Source organism: Ornithorhynchus anatinus, chromosome X2 (assembly GCF_004115215.2).
Source record: "Ornithorhynchus anatinus isolate Pmale09 chromosome X2, mOrnAna1.pri.v4, whole genome shotgun sequence".
In the NCBI taxonomy this organism is placed as follows: domain Eukaryota; kingdom Metazoa; phylum Chordata; class Mammalia; order Monotremata; family Ornithorhynchidae; genus Ornithorhynchus; species Ornithorhynchus anatinus.
The window spans coordinates 7395460-7416525 of NC_041750.1; the positions used below are offsets into that span (position 1 = coordinate 7395460).

Genomic DNA, 21066 nt, shown 5'->3' on the forward strand with positions numbered 1-21066 from the left:
TTATACGAACACAGTGTGGAATTGTGTTAATCACACAAAGGTCTTCTCAGACACATCTATATGCACCTCACTGTCAACTGTGTCATCTTCCATATGGACAACGATACATTCTAATATATGTACTGCAACAAAACTTGGCCCTTGCAATTTTTGGTTCTCCCATAGCTTCTTCCTCCTCAAGGACCTCAAGGGCCAAGGATATCCATCCTGTCATACTCTACTTTCATACCAAGGTCAGGATTAAGCTAATGATGCCCACAAAGTAGTAGTAGGAATAGTATTAAGCATTTACTGTGTGCACAGCACTGAACTAAGTGCTGGGAAAGAATACATAAGTGGGAATTAGACACGATCCCTGTTGCTTGGGGAAACCAGCAACAGACACATAAGGGAGTGAGCTATGCATTGTAGCCATCGAAAACCAGCCACAATTCCCAGCCTCTCTACAGTGTAATTATTAATAATAATTATGGTGTTTCTTAAGCATTTACTATGTGTCAGACACAGTTTTAAGCACCGGGGTAGATAAGAGTTGATCGGGTCAGACAGTCCCTGTTTAACATGGGGCTCATAGCCTAACATTTTACAGATGAGGAAACTGAGGCACAGAGCATTTAAGTGACTTGCCCAAATTCACACAGCAGGCAAGTGGCAGAGCTGGGTTAGAACCCAGGTCCTCTGATTCCCAGGCCCATGCTCTATCCCCCAGGTCACATTGAGTATTATCATGATGGAACAGCTTTCCTGAAGCCAGTAAAAGTATATTGTTCATCAGAAAGATAAAATATGTTGACTTGGTTTATGTTACTGCCTGTATAGCACAGGGAAAGGCAGGATGATAAACTGGCATGGCCTGTCAAATAATTCTCTATGTCTTCTTGCAAGGTGGTACAGGGGACAAGCATGCCTCCACAAGCTTACCAAGACCTTTTCTCCAGATACTAGCTCTAGGAGCGGGCCAGCTTCAAAAGATAAGCGAGTGAGGTGGCGGCCTCAGGATACACTATCAGAGGGATGACCATAGTTGAAAATTTGAAAGCGACCAGCCTCCCTCTACCCAAACTACACGGGACCCCAGTGTGAAGCCCCCAAGAGAGGAATGCAATGGCTCTGGAGCCACAGATGGAGAATGAGGGTGGAGGGAAAAGAGGCCCAGGGGATCTCTCCACCAGAGAAATACTGTCAATGTGGGGGTTCAGGCAGACTTCTGTAATGGCCTCATTATATAATAATATCATTCAGATCAGAATGGGGTGGCAAATTCCTCCCCCGTCTCAAGGAGGCCAAATATCTAAGCCTGGCCCTGCCCAGGAAGTTAGTTACTATTAGCAAAATTCAAAAATCAAAGCCACAGAAAGGAATATGCTTGGGTGATGGCAATGGAGGCAAAAGGTGAGGGCTAGAAAAGAGAGTGACTTCTGAGAATTGCCCCAGGGAATCAGACTACTCCTGGCTCACAATGTATCAAGTTAAACTTCAAGTAATAAACTCTTCTAATAATATGCCTCCCACAATTGAAATTTTCATACAAAATTCTAACTGGGTGTTTCACTGAAACCTCCCTTCCCCCCATTTTTTTTAAAAAAGTCCTTCAGTCCCACTACAAAATGCTATCCAGGTGGAACTCAGAAGCCCAGGTGAGGTTGGCTCACATGCAGAAAAAGGAACACCACTGTGAGATGAGCAATTAGAAATGTGGGAAGCTAAGTCTCATATGGAGCTTTGAATCCAGGTTGTGAGCTGAACCCAGACAGTTTGTATACTGCACGGAGCAGTGAGGGTGAAAACAAAGGCCTAGGGAAGATACTTCTTTAATCTGCAGTCCTTTTTCTAATCAATGGGAATATATAGTGAGGAGTCAATAATATAATGCTGTTGTCCCAAAAAATCCCACAAGATCCGGGATTGCCTCAAATGGAGTCATTAAATGTAGGAACTATGAGGTAATGGCCCCTACTCTGTGCTGGTCAGATGGAGGTTCATAATTAAAAAGGTTCACAGAGAATTTGGGAGAGGATTCGAAGGAGAGGCATCAAGATGACTCAAAGTGTTGGAAAATAAGATGGATGAGTTAAGGCTAAAGCATGCACGTAAGTACCAGGAGCCCCACATAGCTATGGAATGAAGGGCTGAACTTGGTCTGGCCCATGTAGCCTCACTTCAGGCCTCCTTCTGGTTCAATTGGGAGAAGAACAACATATTTCTACACACATGTGAAAGAATCCCACCTGTGATGATGTCCCAGAGCACCACTGTCCCACCCCTCCCTTCTTGACCCAGCCTGGGATTCAGGAATTTGGCCCCTGTGGGGTTCTAGCCACCTTCCCTTGGAAAGACCCTGAAGTAAATGACATCCTTTATTTACCTGGCAGAAACTGTCACTCCAGGGAAGTTGATGGAGGATTTCTAAAGCTGGGATAAAGAAGAACTGAGAGTGTTTAGCCTAGAGAAGAAGTGGCTTTGAAGCAGTTTAACTGACTTCAAAGTATAGGGTGGATTATTATCCAGAGGATGGTGGCTAGCTGTTCTTCAAATCCACGAAAGGACAGAACAAGGCAATGGGAAGAGACTGTAGCAGGAAGGATGCAGCCAAGACCTCCTGACATTGAGCGTTGTTACCAGATTTCGAGGGAAGTTATGAAATCTCCTCTTCTGGGTAGCACTAAAAAGAAGGTAGGCTATCTTCTGGCTGCAAGGAAAGCTGGATTTAATGACTTCTGAAGGTTCCTTTAAACCAGTTGAGCTTTTGGAGTACTCTATGGCTCAAAATCACTTCTATTCACCCTAACTCTTAATACCCCTTCCTGACTTGACCAAAGTCATTCTAAATCCCTCCTGCTCTTCACCAGGTGAAGGTAGGACATGTAATAAAGCCTTTACCAAGAGAGCCAGAGTCACCTCAGGAAAGAGCCTATCTGAATTTTCAAAGTCTCCCAGTGACTACAACCCAGGAAATAGGATAGCATGGCTTAGGAAAAAAAAAATCACTTCAATGTTTGTCAAGGATATTTCATTAAAATTAAAAAAAATCAGCAAAGAAAAGAAACAAATAGAATGGAACTCCAGAACTATTATTCATGTGATCCTCTTCTACAACTCCCATGTTTCAGTCCATAACACCTGTGGAGCTCTGGTGATGAAAGCTGTGATATTTCTAAGTTCCCCAAGGGCAGAGGCTGCATCTTTTATAGTCTGTTCCCAAGCACCCAGTACAGAGTGGTGCACAAAGAGGTCCTCAGTAAACGCTGCTGGTGATGTTGATATAAATGTCAATTATTAATGCTCCTGAACAGATCACTTGTGTTCTGTGTAAATATCTATGCTCAGACTACATACTTAAAAGCACAGTTAGCAGTCTCAGCATATTTTCAGCATATTATGCTTTTTTTCTGGGCCAAGTGCCTTAGGTGTCTGTTGATATTCAGCCCCTATTACTTAAAAGCAGCAGAATAAGTTGAAACAATTGCCCTGGGTACATTATATGTTAAGCAGATTACAGAATTTCTCTCTGCATCACTTTTCCTTGAGAAAGAAAAGTTTGCAACTGGCATAAGCAAAAACATGGGATAACAGTGGATTACCAAACAGAATGTGCATTCTTTCCTGAAGGGCGGTACTGATAAGGTGAGACCCAATAAGCACGTCTTAACCATCTGAGACATGGAAAATAAATCAACCCATTTGGACTCTGGAGACTAACTCTGAAGTCCTGGGCTTCAGGACTCAGAATTTCCCATCATAGCTCTTCCTCTACCTCAGAGCAGTGCCAGTCTGGTCAAGTTCCTGGGAACCAAAATTTCCTCATTTGCAAAATGGGAATGATGCTGACTCATTCATCTGTGAGGCAGGCCATGAAAAATAAAATTTTAAATATGGAATACATAGTTATTTATATTTTAATTAATGGAACCTTTGGGCTAAGTACTTAGGTATTATGGCAATCAACTCCACTATCAAAAATACTTTAAAAAAAAAGACAGCCATCTGTGTTGGTAGGAGAGAGGTGATACATAGAGCAGGGTAGATAAACATATTACTTCACAGATTCTCAAGACTGTTGGGAGAACTTGGGCATGACTTGTTTAATCTTGTGCTATTAGACTGGATGGGAATGTCAGCAGGTAGAGGGAGAGGCACCACAATTGGCCTCCACAAAGACTTTCTGGTTTTACAGCATCTTCTTCCCCCTTGCCAAACTCTCAATTGACAAACGTGTCAAGTTGGCTCTCAGTTGCCTGAAACCTGCTAGGTAACTAGGTTTGTTCCTAAATCAACAAAAACAAACATAAAGCATTCTTTCCTCTGTCCTGTGATGGGCAAAAATCACATGCAGCTTCAGTTTTCACATCTTTCCCTCTCAGAGAAGAGATTCAAACCAAAAGCCAACTAGAGTACCCTAAAATACACTAACCCCCACCCTCTCCACCCCAGCTTCTAACTCAGTGACCAAGCAGAGATTTTGCATCACATCAATCTTACCCCCTTCTCACATATATGCCCTTCACTGATATTGCTGCTTCAATATACAGGTCTGCCTGAATCCAACTTTCGGTAAAGTGAAATCTTCTTTGGCCACAACAAAATGCTCGAAATGTTTTGTTTTGGTTTTTTTAATGGTATTTGTTAAATACTACTACTAATAATAATTATGGTATTTGTTAAGCGCTTACTATGTGCCAAGCACTCTTCTAAGCGCTTGGGTAGATTCAGCATAATCAGGTTGTCCTTCATGGGGCTCACACTTTTAATCCCCATTTTACAGATGGTAAAGAAGTTAAGTGACTTGCCCAAGGTCACACAGCAGACAAGTGGTGGAGTCAGTATTAGAACCCAGGTCCTTCTGACTCCCAGGACCATGCTGCTTCTCTCTTCAAGTTATTCACTTAGCTTTCCTTGAGTCAAAAAACAATCAGTGCTATCCCCAAAGGCTCCCTGCCCCAACACAAAAATGGCATTCCTTTCTGGCTTCCAGATGAGTAATGTGGAACTTTCACTGCATGTAATCCAGAACTCCCATCATATCCTACTCCAGATAGGCAGGGTAAAGACCAAAGAAGCAGCATGAGGCCCTGACTGCTCTTTTCCCATTAAAGGGCCAAGGTCTGTCACCTGGGAGAGAGGCTGCCCAGCCCTCACACAATCTGGGGCTCCCATTAAGCCCTGCTCCAGCCAGGAAGAGCTAAGACTGAAGCAGAAGTGTGAGGACCAGCTTTTATATGACAGGGAAGCCTGTGGTTGTGGTAACTGTAAACTCTGAACAGCAACCTATCTGAAACTGGGCCCCTTTAGCTGCAATGCTGTGTTCCCTTATTGTATTTATCACCATCCTTGTCTTTTTACGTAATTTCGCTTTCTCAATTTTTGTTTCATCTTCCCTTATGTGTCTACCACCAGCCCCCCAATTCCCTCATTCTTAGACTTGAGTCCCCCTTGGGGACTAAGAATCCTATCTAATTCTCATCCTTGTAGTTTTCCCCCCAGGACTTAGTACACTAGGCACGCAAATACTATTGAATCAACGTAGAGGATTTTCTTCCTCTTAATTTCTTAATGGTCTGCTCCCTCCCCCACCCAAAACTAAATTCACTCATTCCACAGCCCCATTTCCATTGTTCTAATTTTTGTTTACATCCTTCTTGGCTATTGCAAACAGACCAGCATTTCTTTATGAGCCATAATAGCCACAGTAATCGGCGGGGAAATCAGCATCCTATGTTTAAAAACATGGCAAAGGAGGCCTTCTACTGATCATCAAATCAGCCTGCCTGAACTGTGACGTAACTTTCTAATCTCCTTTTTCCGGCTAATGAGCTGTTTTTGAAATCAGAGTTACCTGTGTCTGATTACAGTTACCTATAATCTGATTATATGACTTTCTTGCCTGGAGCTCTTTGATGTAAACCCCAGGCTACTCTCTCAGCTAATGCACTAGAAAACACACTCATAGGAATGGAACCAATGAATCACCAGTGTAGAACTGGTGTGACTGGATTGAACTAAGTTGAAACTGGGCACACACTAAGAATGACTCTCCACTGATACTAGTCGATTATGTGCTGACAAATTATGCATCATTCTAGCCACCTCTCATGCTTTCAAAATCATATAATTGTTTTTCTCACCATCACCAATGGTATTTATTGAACACCTACTGTATTAAGTGCATATGAGAGAACAAAAGAAGATACACAGTCCCTCTGCCCTCCAGGACCTAAAAATCTGATGGACTGGACAGATAGAGGATGAATAGAGAGATAGCAGGAAATAATTCAGTTGTACGAAGATAAATGTCTGTCTCCCCTTCTAGTCTGTAAATTCTTTGTAGGAGGGATCGTGTCTCCTACTCTGGTATATTCTTCTCCAAGCATTTAGTACAGTGCTCTGCACCCAGTAAACACTCAAATACCACTGACTGATGAAATAGTTGAATAAATAACAGAAGATAAAAATATATAAATAAAAACATACTTAAGTGGTGAGACTAGGAATGAAATAAATAAGTGCTGTGGGTGGGTGGTTTGACTCCCTGGGGCATTGTTAGTTAATCAGGTAAGGCTTCCTGGAGGAGAAGGTGGGGTTTTAGAACTTTAAAGATGGGAAGAGCTGTCATTTGGCAAGATTTAGCAGGGAAATTCCAGGCTGAGCCAGAGAGTAAGAGGTGAGAGAGTTGAGAGCAAGGTATAGTTTAGAATGAGCTTGAGAAGAGCGAAGCTTACAGAAAACTGGGAAATGGCAACTGTAAGATGGAGAAAACTGGTGAAGAGCTACAAGGGCAATGTTGAAAACTTTCTGTTTGACGTAGGAGATGGGAATGCATTGGAGGTGTTTGAGGTGAAATAATTACTTTGGGAAAATGATTCTTGCAACAGGGTGAAGGACAGACAAAGGGGAAGAGGCTGGAGGCAGGGAGACCAGTAAAAAGGCTAATACAGTGGTGACATCACAAGCAGGGGAGCCCACTTTGCATTTTGAGCACGGGGGTACTTCAGGTGGAGCAGGGATTTTAGGTGGGGTGGGGAATGAGAGGGCACAGGCTTAAAAGAGAAGCAGCATGGCTCAGTGGAAAAAGCACGGGCTTTGGAGTCAGAGGGCATGGGTTCGAATCCCAGCTCTGCCATTTGTCAGCTGTATGACTGTGGGCAAGTCACTTAACTTCTCTGTGCCTCAGTTACCTCATCTGTAAAATGGGGATTAACTGTGAGCCCCACGTGGGACAACCTGATTCCCCTGTGTCTACCCCAGTGCTTAGAACAGTGCTCTGCACATAGTAAGCGCTTAACAAATACCAACATTATTATTATTAAAATTGTTAATAAGTGAAAAAGCCGCAAATAGGGGGTTAGTTCTGCACTGACTGGAAATACTCAAATTTTTTCAGAGACCTGGAATGAGCAGGTCTGGGAATCTAGCTCCAAAAGCTGCGAGGGCAGTTGCCCCTGTAGAGTAAGCACTCATGATAACAAGAGCATGGAGAAGGACAGTAGATATTTGGAAGGGGTGGATTTGGGAAACAAGAATTTACAGTAACAGACAAATTTAATTTTTATCTTGAATCAATCCCAGGACATAGTACTGTGCTTGGCACAGAGTAAGCACTAAATAAATACCATCATTATTATCTAGTGCAAATGGATAGTGAATAGAGTCTAATGCAAACTAAAATAACTAAATTATTTTATTATTATTATTACGGTACTTGTTAAGCACTTACTATGTGCCAAGCACTGTTCTAAGTGCTAGGGTAGATACAAGTCAATTAAGTTGGATACAGTCCCTGTCCCACATTAAGTGCACACTCAATCCCCATTTTTTACAGATGAGGTAGGCACAGAGAACTGAAGCAACTTGCCTAATATCACACAGCAGACAAGTGGAGGAGTCAGGATTAAAACCCATGACCTTCTGACTCCCAGGGCCGTACTCTATCCACTGCACCACACTGCTTCCCTTTACATTGCTGCCTTTACATTTCCTTCCTCCTCTCTTTCCAGCATGGTGTTGACAGCACTATGTCACTCTGTCCAGGGCTTAAAAGAAATAAAGCAGGGATTCTTAAACAAGTTCAGTAAATTCTGCCTCTTCTTTTTATGCCCTTTGTAATTGATTTACTTGGGAATCTGTGTCCTGGAGGAACTCAGTGTTGTTTGCTGATGTTCCATGCTTTTCCCCTCTTGGTCTAATGAGAAAGGGAGCAGCAACAATTGGGGAGAAAAGGGAGAATTGCTTAGAAGTGTTAGAAACTTGTGGGCAAGGATTTGGGGAATTTATCTGCAAGGACCAAGACAGTTTGTGGAGAAATTTTTGTTCACATTATCATCTCAGCCTTTCCACTTTTAGAGCAGTTGGAATACAGTGGTAGGAACTATATATGAGATAACATGCTTCATTAGCATCTACTATATTGATTGCTGGCAGATTCACCAGTTTGCAAAGCAGCAGCCAGGAAAGGGAGGGCTCTCTGTGAGTAGAGTCTTTTGGATATTCTACCACATTAGGAAGCAAAATCGAAAATAGCACCTGGTATTACAAATAGCAAGTTCATCAGTATAGCAAAGGACAATCATTATGTGTGTAGAATATAAAAAGGACTGCTGTTTGCAAGAGTCTATGTTCACCAGTTAGGTCATCTTCAAAACATGAAGGACATTATTAAATCTAATAACTATTAAAATATGTCAGTTCAATCAAATCAATGATACTTACTGAATACTTATTGGCATTATCCTTGACTCCTTTCTTACCCCTTCAACTCACGTATTCAGTCTGTCATCAAATCCTTCCAGTTCTATCTTCCCAACATATCTGTAGTCCACCCCTTCCTCTCCATCCAAACTAACACGCTCATCCAAAAACTTGTCACATCTCACTCAACTACCGCATCAGCTTCCTCGCTGCCCTCTCCGCCTCCAGCCCACACTTCACTCTGCTGCCCAGATCATTTTTCTAAAAAATCATTCTGCCTATGTCTTCTCACTCCTCTAAAACCTCCAATGGTCACCCATCCATCTCAGCATCAAGCAGAAACTCCTCACCAGCAGCTTTAAAGCAATTGGTCAGTTCTCCTCCTCCTACTGCAATCCAACTCAAACACTTTGCTCCTCGATCACCAACCTACTCACTGTGCCTCCATCTTGCCTGTTGAGCCCTGCTCACACTCTCCCTCTCACTGCATATCCAATAAACCACCATTCTCTCCATCTCCAAAGCCCTACTAAAATAATATCTCCTCCAGGAAGTCTTCCCTGACTAAAATCTCAACTCCCTACCCTAATTCTCCCTCCCTTCTTCATCACCTATGCACTTAAGTTCATACCCCCAAGCATTTTGATACTCACTCCACCTCCACAGCACTCACATGTCTGTATACGCCATTGATTTCCCAACCTGTAATTTACTTTAATGTCTGCCTGCCCTGTTAGATTGTAAGCTCCTTGAGGGCAGGGATCATCTCTACCAACTTTACTGTACTCTCCTAAGTATGTAGTACAGTGCTCTGCAAACAGAAAGCACTCAAATACAATTGAATGGTCAACTGCAGAACCCAGTACTAAGCACTTGGGAGACTAGAATAGAACTGGTAGATATGATTCCCTCCCCTCAAGGGGCTTATGAGCTGCAAGGGGTGAGTTCTGCAGAGGCTAAAGCCAAACCAAGAATGCAAAGGTTTATTTTAAATTAATTCTGAGATTGGGGTGAAGCTAGTCACTGAACTGTCCTCAATGCACAGAGGGAAGAAAGAATAAGTCTGAGAAATCAGGAATAAAGAGGAGCCCACACAAAGAGAGGATGAGATTTTTAAAGCTCTTAAGTCTCTGCTTGCTGTGTGAATTTGAGCAAGCACAATCTTTCTTGGCTTTATTGGGGCTCTCTCAATTACCTGTTCTGGAACAGGAATTCCCTGCCATGTCGATGCGGAAAGTGTTGGTGAAGAAGAGGAGGAGGGGTTGAGAGCCCCTCAGTCCCTATGAAATTACAAAAAGTTTCTCTAGTCCTTCCTTGTTGCAGGAGAAAGTAATCACTCAAATGACTCAGGGCTGTGGAAGTCATATCTTCTGCTAGGGGCCTTTTTTCCCCAAAACTGCTCCTGAAAAGTCCAGGGCTAGAGGGTTCCCTGCAGTCTTTTCTCCATAGCACACAGTTTGACGACCATACACCTTCAGATGTCCACTTCAAGCACATGATCTAGGGACAGGCCCAAGGGGCTTGCCTGATGTCCTGGGGTGTCTTTGGAGGCTTGAGCTCTGCCACCGATTCACTGCCTGACCCTTTGGTTAATTTCCCCTCTAGGCCTCAGCTTCTCCATCTGAAAAATGAAATCATTACTGCTCCTATATTTCCTGGGGATGTTTTGAGGATAAATGAAAATATGATTTGTCAACATGTTTTGAGCCCTACAGAAGAATGGTATTCTACAAATTTAAGGTAGCAGGACAATAAAAATCAAGCAGGGGGGAAGGGGGTATATTCCTCATTGATCTTTATTCTCTCTCTGCATTGTAAGACCCTTCCCCTTGCCCCATGGGTCTGTAGAAATCACCAGAGGTGAGGCAAGAAGATGGTTGGGGGAAAAAGGCAATACTGGAGCTCCCTATCCTCCATCCCACCCCCCTCACACCACACACACACACACACACACACACAGAGATTTGACTTTTACCTGTTTACACCATCCCCAACAATGAAGGGAACTGAGAAGGGAGAGGAAACAAAGGAAGCAGTAAATAACTCATTTAAAAAATTTTACTTATTTTAAAACACCAACTTTTTTTGCCCTCCCCAACTCCTGTTCCACTTCTCTGATGAGGGGGAGTGACCTCAAACTGCATATCAAATACAGGAGAGGGGAAGGGAAACTTCCTCGTCAGCATTCTTTGATTCTAATTCTGGTTTCACAGGGGCCAACTGCATAACCACAGTAATGCAACTAGAACAATGGGAAAGGACGAATGCCACAAGGCTGACCAAAAACAGAGAGAACCACCTCGTACCTGTTTTCTCCCTAAAACCACCAGGGTAGGTTACAAATGACTTTCTGGAAGTCCCCTGAGCAGAAAGATTGCAACTCTAAAATGCAATATATAGCCCTTTCATAGGCATTATTTTCACAGTACCATCGGAAAACTTACTGTGTGCCAGGGACTGTACTAAGTGCTGGGGTAGATACAAGTTAATCAGGTTGGACACAGTCCATGTTTTGTTAATTGTTTATTGTTTGTCAAGCACTGAGGGAGGCATATCTTTATCACATTAGACACATGGAGCTCACAATCTAAGTAAGAGGAAGAACAGATATTGAATCTCCATTTTTCAGATGAGGAAACTGAGGCCCAGAGAAGTTAAGTGACTTGCCTAAGGTCACACAGCAGACAAGAGGTGGATCCGGATTAGAACCCAGGTCCCTCGATTCCCAGACCCGTGCTCTTTCCACTACACCACACTGCTTCACTCCCTTCCTCCCTGTGGGAACCAATGCTTCTCTACACAAAGTAAGCTGTTCTTGCTGGTTTTCTTCCCCAGGACAAAGCTACATTTTAGCCATGATTCCTATGTCCTCGGCACTTAACTCTCCCAGTGTTTAAACCACATAAAGGCAAACTTTTCAGGAGGATCACAGCCTGGAAACCTGAAGTCAGCTGCCTGACCCAATAAATAGAGATCCTCTGTGGCTTTGCCACCATACTGCACCGATAATAATAATGACATTTGTTAAGTGCTTACTATGCACCAAGCACTGTTCTAAATGCTGGGGTAGATATAAGTTAATCAGGTTGGATACAGTCCTTGTCCGACATGGGGCTCACAGTCTTAATTCCCATTTTACAGATGATGTAATAATAATGTTGGTATTTGTTAAGCACTTACTATGTGCAGAGCACTGTTCTAAGCGCTGGGGTAGATACAGGGTAATAAGGTTGTCCCACCTGAGGCTCACAGTCTTCATCCCCATTTTACAGATGAAGGAACTGAGGCACAGAGAAGTGAAGTGACTTGCCCACAGTCACACAGCTGACAAGCAGCGGAGCCGGGATTCGAACCCATGACCTCTTACTCCCAAGCCCGGGCTCCTTCCATTGAGCCACGTAACTGAGGCACAGAGAAGTTAAGAGACTTGCCCAAGGTCACAGAGCAGACAAGTAGCAGAACCGGGTTTAGAACCCAAGTCCTCTGACTCCCAAGCCCATGCTCTTGCCATCCACCCTCAGCATTAACATATACACTTATTTAATTATTCATTTGGTCACTTCTTCCCAATATACTGATGTTATTAACCACTACATCTTTGTTCTTGCTCCTGATATACCTACATAATTGACACCTGCCTGTCTCACCCAATTAGGCTGTAGGCCCCCGCTGTGCCCTCAGCAGGGATCACAGCTATGGCCCATGGTTGTGCTTACCAGACCTGTAAGCTTGTTGTGAGCAGGGAATGTGAATGTGTTTGTTTATTGTTGTATTGTATTCTCCTAAGCACTTAGTACAGGGCTCTGCACACAGTAAGCACTCAAATTAATGAAAGAGCTAAAATACCATCAACTCATTTGACTAACAGTTAAACTCAATATAGACCAGTGCCACCAGAAGGTCCTACCTGGTTAGAACTTTGTTTATGAACCTAATCTTAAAGATGGGTAGTCTAGATAACACTGTAGCATGACTTATAGCCACAGCTGATTTTCTCTTGACCAAAGAGAATCCGAATTGGCACCGAATCCCCAATTTTCTCTTCATCTAATAGTGTAGTTCAATAAAAGTTTTCAATGAGCCCAAGTTCAATAGGCCTTAGATTCGAAATAATATCCATGTCATTCACCTAATGAAAATTGGAATTTCACGAGGAGACCTAGTTCTCCCATCTGTGAAGCTCACTATGTTCAGTTCTTGAGTTTAATGAGGGTAGTATTATGGAGCCTCAGACCTGACCTAAAACTCCAAGTGTCTGCTGCAATAAGAATCTTCTTGCTTTAAAGGACCAAGAAGCAGCCTTTGATGATGGGAGCTTTATTTGATTGCCAAAAACAACCTTCCAACATGACTACGCAAATTCCACCACCTTTCAACAGGAGCATGATGACCTGCTGAAATGGCATACAACTGTTTTGAGGGGATAGGTCCCTGGAAAATGAGATCAAATCAGCCACTGGGCAACCTTTCTACTTGTGTTGGACCTATCTTCCTTCATTATGAAGACACCCAGGGAGAGCCCACTTGGCTCCCAAAAACCTCTTTTTCCCAAGTTCCAGTGAAACGAGGGACACCACTGTCTGGAGCTGGTTCTCAGTCACTCAATGAGTGATTCAGGCTGGTGACCTGATGCGGCTAATTGATGGCTTGGGGGATTTGGCAAGGTTTTTCACTTCTCAACATATGGGTTGAAAGAAGTGTAAACCTGACCCAAAGCATTTCTCCCAAAGTGCAATATAGTCCGGCAATTAAGGCAGTATTGATGTTGACATATAGCTGTCACTATAACTAGTGAACACTACTTTACACTAACCCAAACAAAAGACAAAATGCAGTTTTGATACTGACAATTATCAGCAGTCATTATGACGAGTGTACACAACTTTACACTAATCCATACAAAAACAACAACACAAAACTCCACAGATGCTTTCTATTCCTGGGTTGCAGATCTAGCCTAAAAGCAATGCCCAAAAGTGGTTGGGTTAATTTGAGTTACCTATCACCAGAGGTCACAGTGGAACTTGGGAAGCAAAATAACTTAGTAGTAGTAGTAGATAATGGATTTCTTCATATTATATTTTATTGAAACCGTAACATCATCCACAGGTCAATTGAGAATTTGATTCAAGCATTGCAAGATATGGCCTGCCCCTCAAAAGAAGTACAGTGTGTTAGCATGTGTTAGGAGGATCAATTGGTTTCCGAGTATATTGTGGTATGAAAGCATCCTTGGGTTATTACTTTATATATTATAATTATTACGATGATGGTGCTTGTTATTAGCTTATTATCTGCCAAGCATTCACTGTATTAAGAGCTGGGATAGATACAAGATAACTCAATTGGATACATTTCCTTGTACCACATGGGCACTCACAGTCTAAGTAGACTCACAGTCTACTGTGTGTGAGGCACTGTACTTAAGCGCTGGGGTGGATTCAAGCAAATCGGGCTGTCCCATATGGGGCTCTCAGCCGCAATTCCCATTTTACAGATGAGGTAACTGAGGCCCAGAGAAGCAAAATGCCAAGGTCACATAGCGGACAAGCGGCAGAGCCAGAATCAGAATCCATGACCTTCTGACTCCCAGACCCATGCTTTATCCACTATGCCATGCTGCTTCTGCATAAAGTCCACTATGCCCATCTATAAAAAGTCCATTTTACAGATGAGGAAGCTGAGGCCCAGAAGTTAAGTGACTTGTCCAAGGTGACACAGTAGACAAGTGGCAAAACTGGGATTAGAACCCACATCCTGTGACTTCCAGGTCCACTGTCTTTCCACTAGGGCACGCTGCTTAAACAACTTAAGGAATCCCTCCATTCCACTGCCATGATGAACAGTCTCAGAGCAAATCTCCAGGGCAGGCTGGCCAAAGGTGAAGGTAAGGCTGAGCAGAACTCCTACCAACCTTGGGCATCATCTGTCAAACATGTGCTCTACCAAGGCCAGTCAAAAGGCGTATGAAAAGAAGCTCTATCACGTACCTGAGGTCTTGTCTCCACAAGCCCAACCAACCTAGTGGCTTCAAAGTAAGCTGCACTCAATGATAATAGAGGACACTAGATACCAATCTCCCTTCTGCTCAAATGAATACAATATTAAGAATTAATATTAATATTATTCATTCAATTGTACTTATTGAACACTTACTGCATGCAGAGCACTATATTAAGCACTTGGGAGTATACAATATAACAGTAAACAGACACATTCTGTAGCTGTTACACAGTATGTGGGAGCGATGATTTTTTTTTCCCCAACTACACTATAGTTTACTGTAGCTGAAGTTCATAAAATCAGTTGGATCCAACCTGTTGCAGCGGAAAGGAGGGGAAGACGGAAGGCTATTCCACAATGGGGAGTAAAGATGAGAGTTGCACTCTGCACACAGTGAATGCTCAATAAATACCATTGCCTAATTGATTGATTGACAGCATGGCCAAGTGGAAAAAGCAAAAAGACTGGGAATGAGAAGACAACCTGAAGCCTGAGAGCTGGGGGTGTGCATAGAGTAGCGGGGAGGAGAGACGTGGAGTTGTGCAGAAGATCCACAAAGGGATCTGACCGGCTTGTGTCCGTTCCCTGCAGTACTTATTTCAGATCAGTAGGACACCATTTCAGCAGACCCTCTCAAGGGGACTCAGGAAATCACTTCCTAACTGGCAGGCATTCTACCAAATGTGAAGTATCTTATGCCAAAGCAAAGACTTTAGGGAAGAAATAAGTGCTAAAACAGGGTGAGACGGTGGGGAGCCAAGGGAAGAGTGGTTGTGAGTACTTATGTGCTTAGATGGTGGGGAAGGACTGAAGTGGCAGTTGGGGAATATAAGGAGGGGGAAATTACAAAAATTGGGGAAGGCATCCTGGGGGTGAAATAACTTCAGATCTAAACTTTGAATAGAAGGGAGAGCAGTGGTCTGTCAGATATTAAGGACTATTCTATTACCCAGCTTGTAGATTTTCAGCCTCTTTGTTTCCCCTGTCTCCCTCAATCTCTGAGACTTTTGGTCTTTTTCTATGCTTCAGCACTGCCACCAGAGGGTTAGTGGGGAAGGAAATAGAACGAGGAAGGAGGGGACTCAAGTCAATTGACCTTGCTCCTTGTTAAGAGGTTCAGAGGACAGAAGGTAGTAATATATAAAAATGAGACTATTGCATTATTTGCAGATATTGCTTAGGTTATTTCTCTCCCACGGAGCATCGATAACAGAGTCAAATGTATTTCTTTGAAAACCTCAGCCCTCCTAGATAAAGCCGATTCCAGTCAGATATTGGGTGTGCTCTCTATTATGAAAAATATGAAGCTTCCTTCTGAATTTTCCCTTCCGCTTTATCCTCGCTAAAGGGTATGCTCTTGAGCCAAAGTAAATTAGAAAAAAAGGGGGAAGGAGTGGACAGAGAATAATCATATCCCTGCCCACCCAGTTTGTGGTTTCAGCTACTGACACAGCAAAGTGATTGTGAGGGAGAATAATGACTTCACCCCGGACAGACTGTGCCCAGATGAACTCGCAGGGCAGCCATCAGCCTAAAGACAGACACTGAGGATAAACAACTGGGTTGGCCTTCTGCCCAAAGTCAAACAGCCACTGAATACTCTATCCTAGGCAAAGATTATTTCTAGAAAGGCCAGGAGGGGACCAGAAGGAAGCCATTTGTGACTTGATAGTCTTCTGGAAACCGAGAGGCCAGGCCTGCCAAAATGTATAGGATACAGAGGCTTTGGAGAGAACAAGCTACAAGCCTCCCCCATAGGACCAACCAAGACTACTTTAAAAGGGCAAGGAAACTGGAGCAGCCCAGAGAATGGTCTGCTTGAAGAGTTTGGGGAATATTGGCACCCCAGGTGATACTAGAAGGACAATTCTTATGAAATAGTATAAAGGTTTACAGGAGTTACAGGATTTTTTCTGAATGAAATTGTGGTGCTAGAGACATTTAGATAGGACTAGGCATTCCAGGCCCCACCACTTTCTGCTGTCACAGACTGCAGACTTTTAGCTGATTTTTCTTCAGTTTTTTTTTCCTCCAAGGCTACTTTCATCCTTTCTCAATAATACAAGTGAAAAAAAAAATTAAGGAACTCACTGAAGGTTTCTGGTTTGAAGAGGGGAGGTTTTCTGGAAATTACTTAAAGAGGAAAGTTTCCCTTCTTTCAATTCCTAATGAAACAAAACCCAAAGGTTTTATGGTATTTTTCTTAAGACTCTTGTTTGCTAGACCCAATCCATCCTTCCATTAGTGCATTCACTCTCTCCCCTTCTCGACAATACAAATGCAAACTCCTCTGCAACAAAAGGCGACACCACATCCTCCTGGTCATCAATTCCACGGCACAAATGAACCTCTGTCTGGGGCTTCAAAAAATTCCCAAGTCACTCTACCTCATGGGGTGTGGGGAAAGCAAGTGCCCTGCATGATGCTAATGAACAGCATCGTTTGACAGTGGAAAGGGGACACAGTTGTCAGGAGCTCAAACTGCCCTTTCGAAGCCAAATTCCTCTATGTGCTAATGCCCACAGGGAGATATCAGGCATTTACTTCATTCATTCAATCACATTTATTAAGAGCTTACTGTGTGCAAAGCACTGTATCAAGCACTTAGCATTGTACTAAGCTCACTGAGCAGTGAGGTAGTTTATTTGAAAGCAGCTTGAATGGTGCTGCAGTTTAATGGTACTACAGAAAGGGTGAGCTTGACCACCACCACCCCCTCAGGTTCCACCCTGTTGGACTCAGTCCATCTCACCTGGGACTTGAGCATCAAAGAAAAGTTGGGGGATCCCCTGTGAAGACATGTGACAGAACACCAGCCAGCCAGGGCAAACTGGCCACCCACACAAGGGAAAAAAGGAAAAGGTAGCAGCCAAGACCAACAAGAAGTCGGTCTAGCTCAGCACTGTATTCAATTGATACTCCTTAACATCAAGGTGCCCTGTGAACAGGCAAAGCTCACCCACCCCTAAATCTCTATATCTTGTTTAATAAGAGCAAAGCAACATGGTCTAGTGGAAAGAACACGGGTCAGAGTAAGAGGAGTCAGGGTTCTAATTCTGCTTGTGTGACCTTTAGCAAGTCATTTCTGTGCACCTCAGTTTCCTTATCTGTAAAATGGGGATTCAACACCCAATTTCCCTCTCCCTTAACCTGTGAGTTTCATGAGGGCCAGGGACTGTTGTTTGACCTAAATATCTTGTGTCCACCCAATGCTTAGTACAATGCTTGACACATAGTAAGCACTGAACAAATATCACAATTATTATCATCATTATAAAGATTCACTTTAGCCAGGTATTTTTTCAGGATTCCTATCAACCTTACAGATCACCCCCATATTCTTCAGCCAAAAACCTTCACAATTGATGGCATAGCCCCAACAGCTATGTCCCTACTTGGACAGCCAAGACCTCAAAAGCTACCAAGTCAACTGCCTTCCAGGTCATGGCACAACACTGGCACTCTGCTATGGTCACTTTGGCTATCAATGAGCACTGTACTTTTAAAAATGAAATAAAATTTATAAAGACTTCTGCATGTATTTTGAAGTGCTGCTCTCCGGGCCCCAGTGCAAATACATGACCGGCAGGGAGGAGAGAAGCAGTATAAAACCACTGGCATTAAAATCAATTCCTTCAGGCAGATTCTCAGTCCTGAAATCTTAAACCCGAGACTCATCCATCATTCTTGAAGGGAGACTCCATCAATGAGATCTTCTTTTTTGGTTTTTAATATCATACACACACATACACACACACACACACACACAGAGCAGGTCCCTGACAGAAGACACTGCCCAAAAGTAGGGATGATTTCTACCCTCTGATTCTTTTTTTACAGTTAGGGTTAAACCTGGAAAAAACAACTAGAAATTTTGATTTTTTTTTAGAATTTTTAGTACTTTGGCCATTAAAATATTAAGGAAAACCTAAACAATGACCAAATTCATCCTAATTCTGCCACCGTTTACTTAAATCTTTTAAAAATTATCTGTAGAAGTCAAATTAACATATTTATGTGATTGAGATATACAGATTTTTCCCTTTGTATTCAAAAAAGACACCACTGACAGTGATGTTACCTTTGAGGTCGTGTGTGGCTGATGGTGGTGCAGGACCCACCATCCCAGCTCTACTGTGTACACAAAATGGCTGTATCTTCTTGTATTGCGATGCTTAACGTTGGCAGTGCCTTGCACTGTTTTTCTTTTGCCTCCTTGTCTCTTTCCACACAAAGCTTTTGCTCAGAGGGCCACTCCCCTGCTTGATGACAGTGCACCATGCTGGTCTAGCCTCAGGATTTGACTCACAGATTTCAGCTGGGAAGCAGCATTGTATGAGGCTTTGTAATATTTGAAACACTTGATTGATAATCCTTAAATGTGTTATATTTATTATTTCCAGGTTTCCTTCTTCCCCAACCTGTAAAAAGTCTGGAGTGTCTTTGCATAATGGGCACCAGTCGTCAAGCATGCTTTTCTCTCTCCTCCCATTCCTGTCCAAATTCAAATGGACTTTAAAAAGAGCCAGTGCCTCCACTTCCTTTCTCTAACTCCCTCCTCGACCCTCTTATTACCTTCTAATCCCCCTCAACCTCTCAGTTCACTTTCAGAATGTGGACCTTCAACTGAAAACACTCTTTCTTCTGACAGTTCTGCCTTGTCCAGTCCTTCTCAGTCTCCTCCACAGATTCTTCCTCTGCCTCCCTCAAGCCTCTGTCATGGGTCACCTCCTCTTCTCAAGCAACATTCACCCCTTTGGGGAGCTCATCTGCTCCGCAGCTTCAACTTCCACCTCTGGTGCAGATGACTCCCAAATCTATCTCCTTAGTTCTGATCTCTCCCCTTCTCTGCAACCTCACATCTCCTCAACTCTAGAGTATCTCTACATGGATGTTAAGCTTGAGGTGCCAGCGGGACATGTCCAAAACTGAACTCCACATTTTCCTACCTAATCCCCTCTCTCCCACTTAACTCTTCCATCACAGTTGACACCACTATCGCCCTCTTTGAGTCTCAAGCCCATAAGCTTGGCATTATCCTTGGCTCCTCTCTTTCTTTCAACCCCCATTTTCAATCTATGGCCAAATCCTGTTGATTCTTTCTCTAAAATATTTCCAGAATGTGCGATTTTTCTCCAAACTGCCATCATGCTGGTCCAAGCACTTGCCACACCCCAATTTGAGCCCACATCAGCCTCGTCCACTGACTTCTCAGTCTCCACTCTCTTCCTTCCCTCTCCAGGCCATACTTCACTGCTGCCTAGATAAGTTTTCTGTAACACTGTTCCACGCCCCTCTCCCACTCTTCAAATACCTCCTCTTAAGCACTTACTCTGTGCACAACACTGTACACAGTGCATCGGGAGAGGATACACAAGTGGAAATTAAACATAACCCCTGCCCCTTGAGGGGCTTACAATCTAAGAACTCCCCCTCCACAGCTGACAGACCATAGACCACTGCTCTCACCATCTTCAATGCCCTTAAGAAATCGGATCTTCTCCAGGAGGCCTTCCCTGATTAGTCTCTCAGGTCCCCATCCTATATCCCCTCCGACTGCCACTTCAGCACTTCCATTTCAGCCAACCACTTGGGGATTCGCATCCCCTCGGCACTTATGTCCAGATCTTCAAAATCTAGGAAAGGACACACTAAATTTTGGATCAGAGGTACTAGAATATAGATTCCTTGAGGGCAGGGATCATGTTTTTACTAATTCTATTGTGCTCTGCAAACAGTGAGCGCTCAAGAAATCTTACAGATTGACTGATTTTGTGGGTTAGGCATTTCAAATGTAGAGCCAACTCCTCAAAAAAATCATGGTTTAGATGTCGCCTTGTAGTGGCAACGTACTTAAATACTCTAAGATAAGAGAGCTCGCCTTAGCATCGCTCTTTATGCCAAAGGTATCTGTGATGCTGAATGTTCATTTAGCCATTTGCGTTGTTGCAAATGCCAAAGAATAATGTTTCTGAAGAAACTGTTGCCATACAGATGGTGTAACATGAATCATTAAAGTACAAGGCTAAAACTCACAGTATTGATTTTTTAAAATTTAAGTCTGCTCTTTAAAAGAAATCCAAAATATCCCCAAATTATATATACTTTTAAAATATGCTTTTTACACAGGTAGATAGGTATTAGAGCATTGTTATATATATTCTTAAAACCCATTCCCAACTCACAGGCCACAAGATACTGTGCCTTGCTCAGAAACTGTAACTTCAACTTCCGTGGCTGCTGCATCTGAACTAAAGAGGCCATTCTAGTCCCCCACAGAAGACCAGTGTCTCTAGTGCTAGGAACTGGGCAGGTGCCTGTAGACGGGTCAGGAGTAAAATTGTTGGGGTTAATTACCTTAGCAACCGGGTTCTCACTGAT

General features: G+C 43.1%; 1 protein-coding gene across 2 annotated transcripts in view; it reads right to left on the reverse strand.

Moving 5' to 3' along the window:
• Positions 1-21066, reverse strand: part of MAPKAPK3 (MAPK activated protein kinase 3) — a 119069-nt gene that overhangs the window by 82483 nt on the left and 15520 nt on the right. The gene's annotated exons all lie outside the window — the stretch shown is intronic.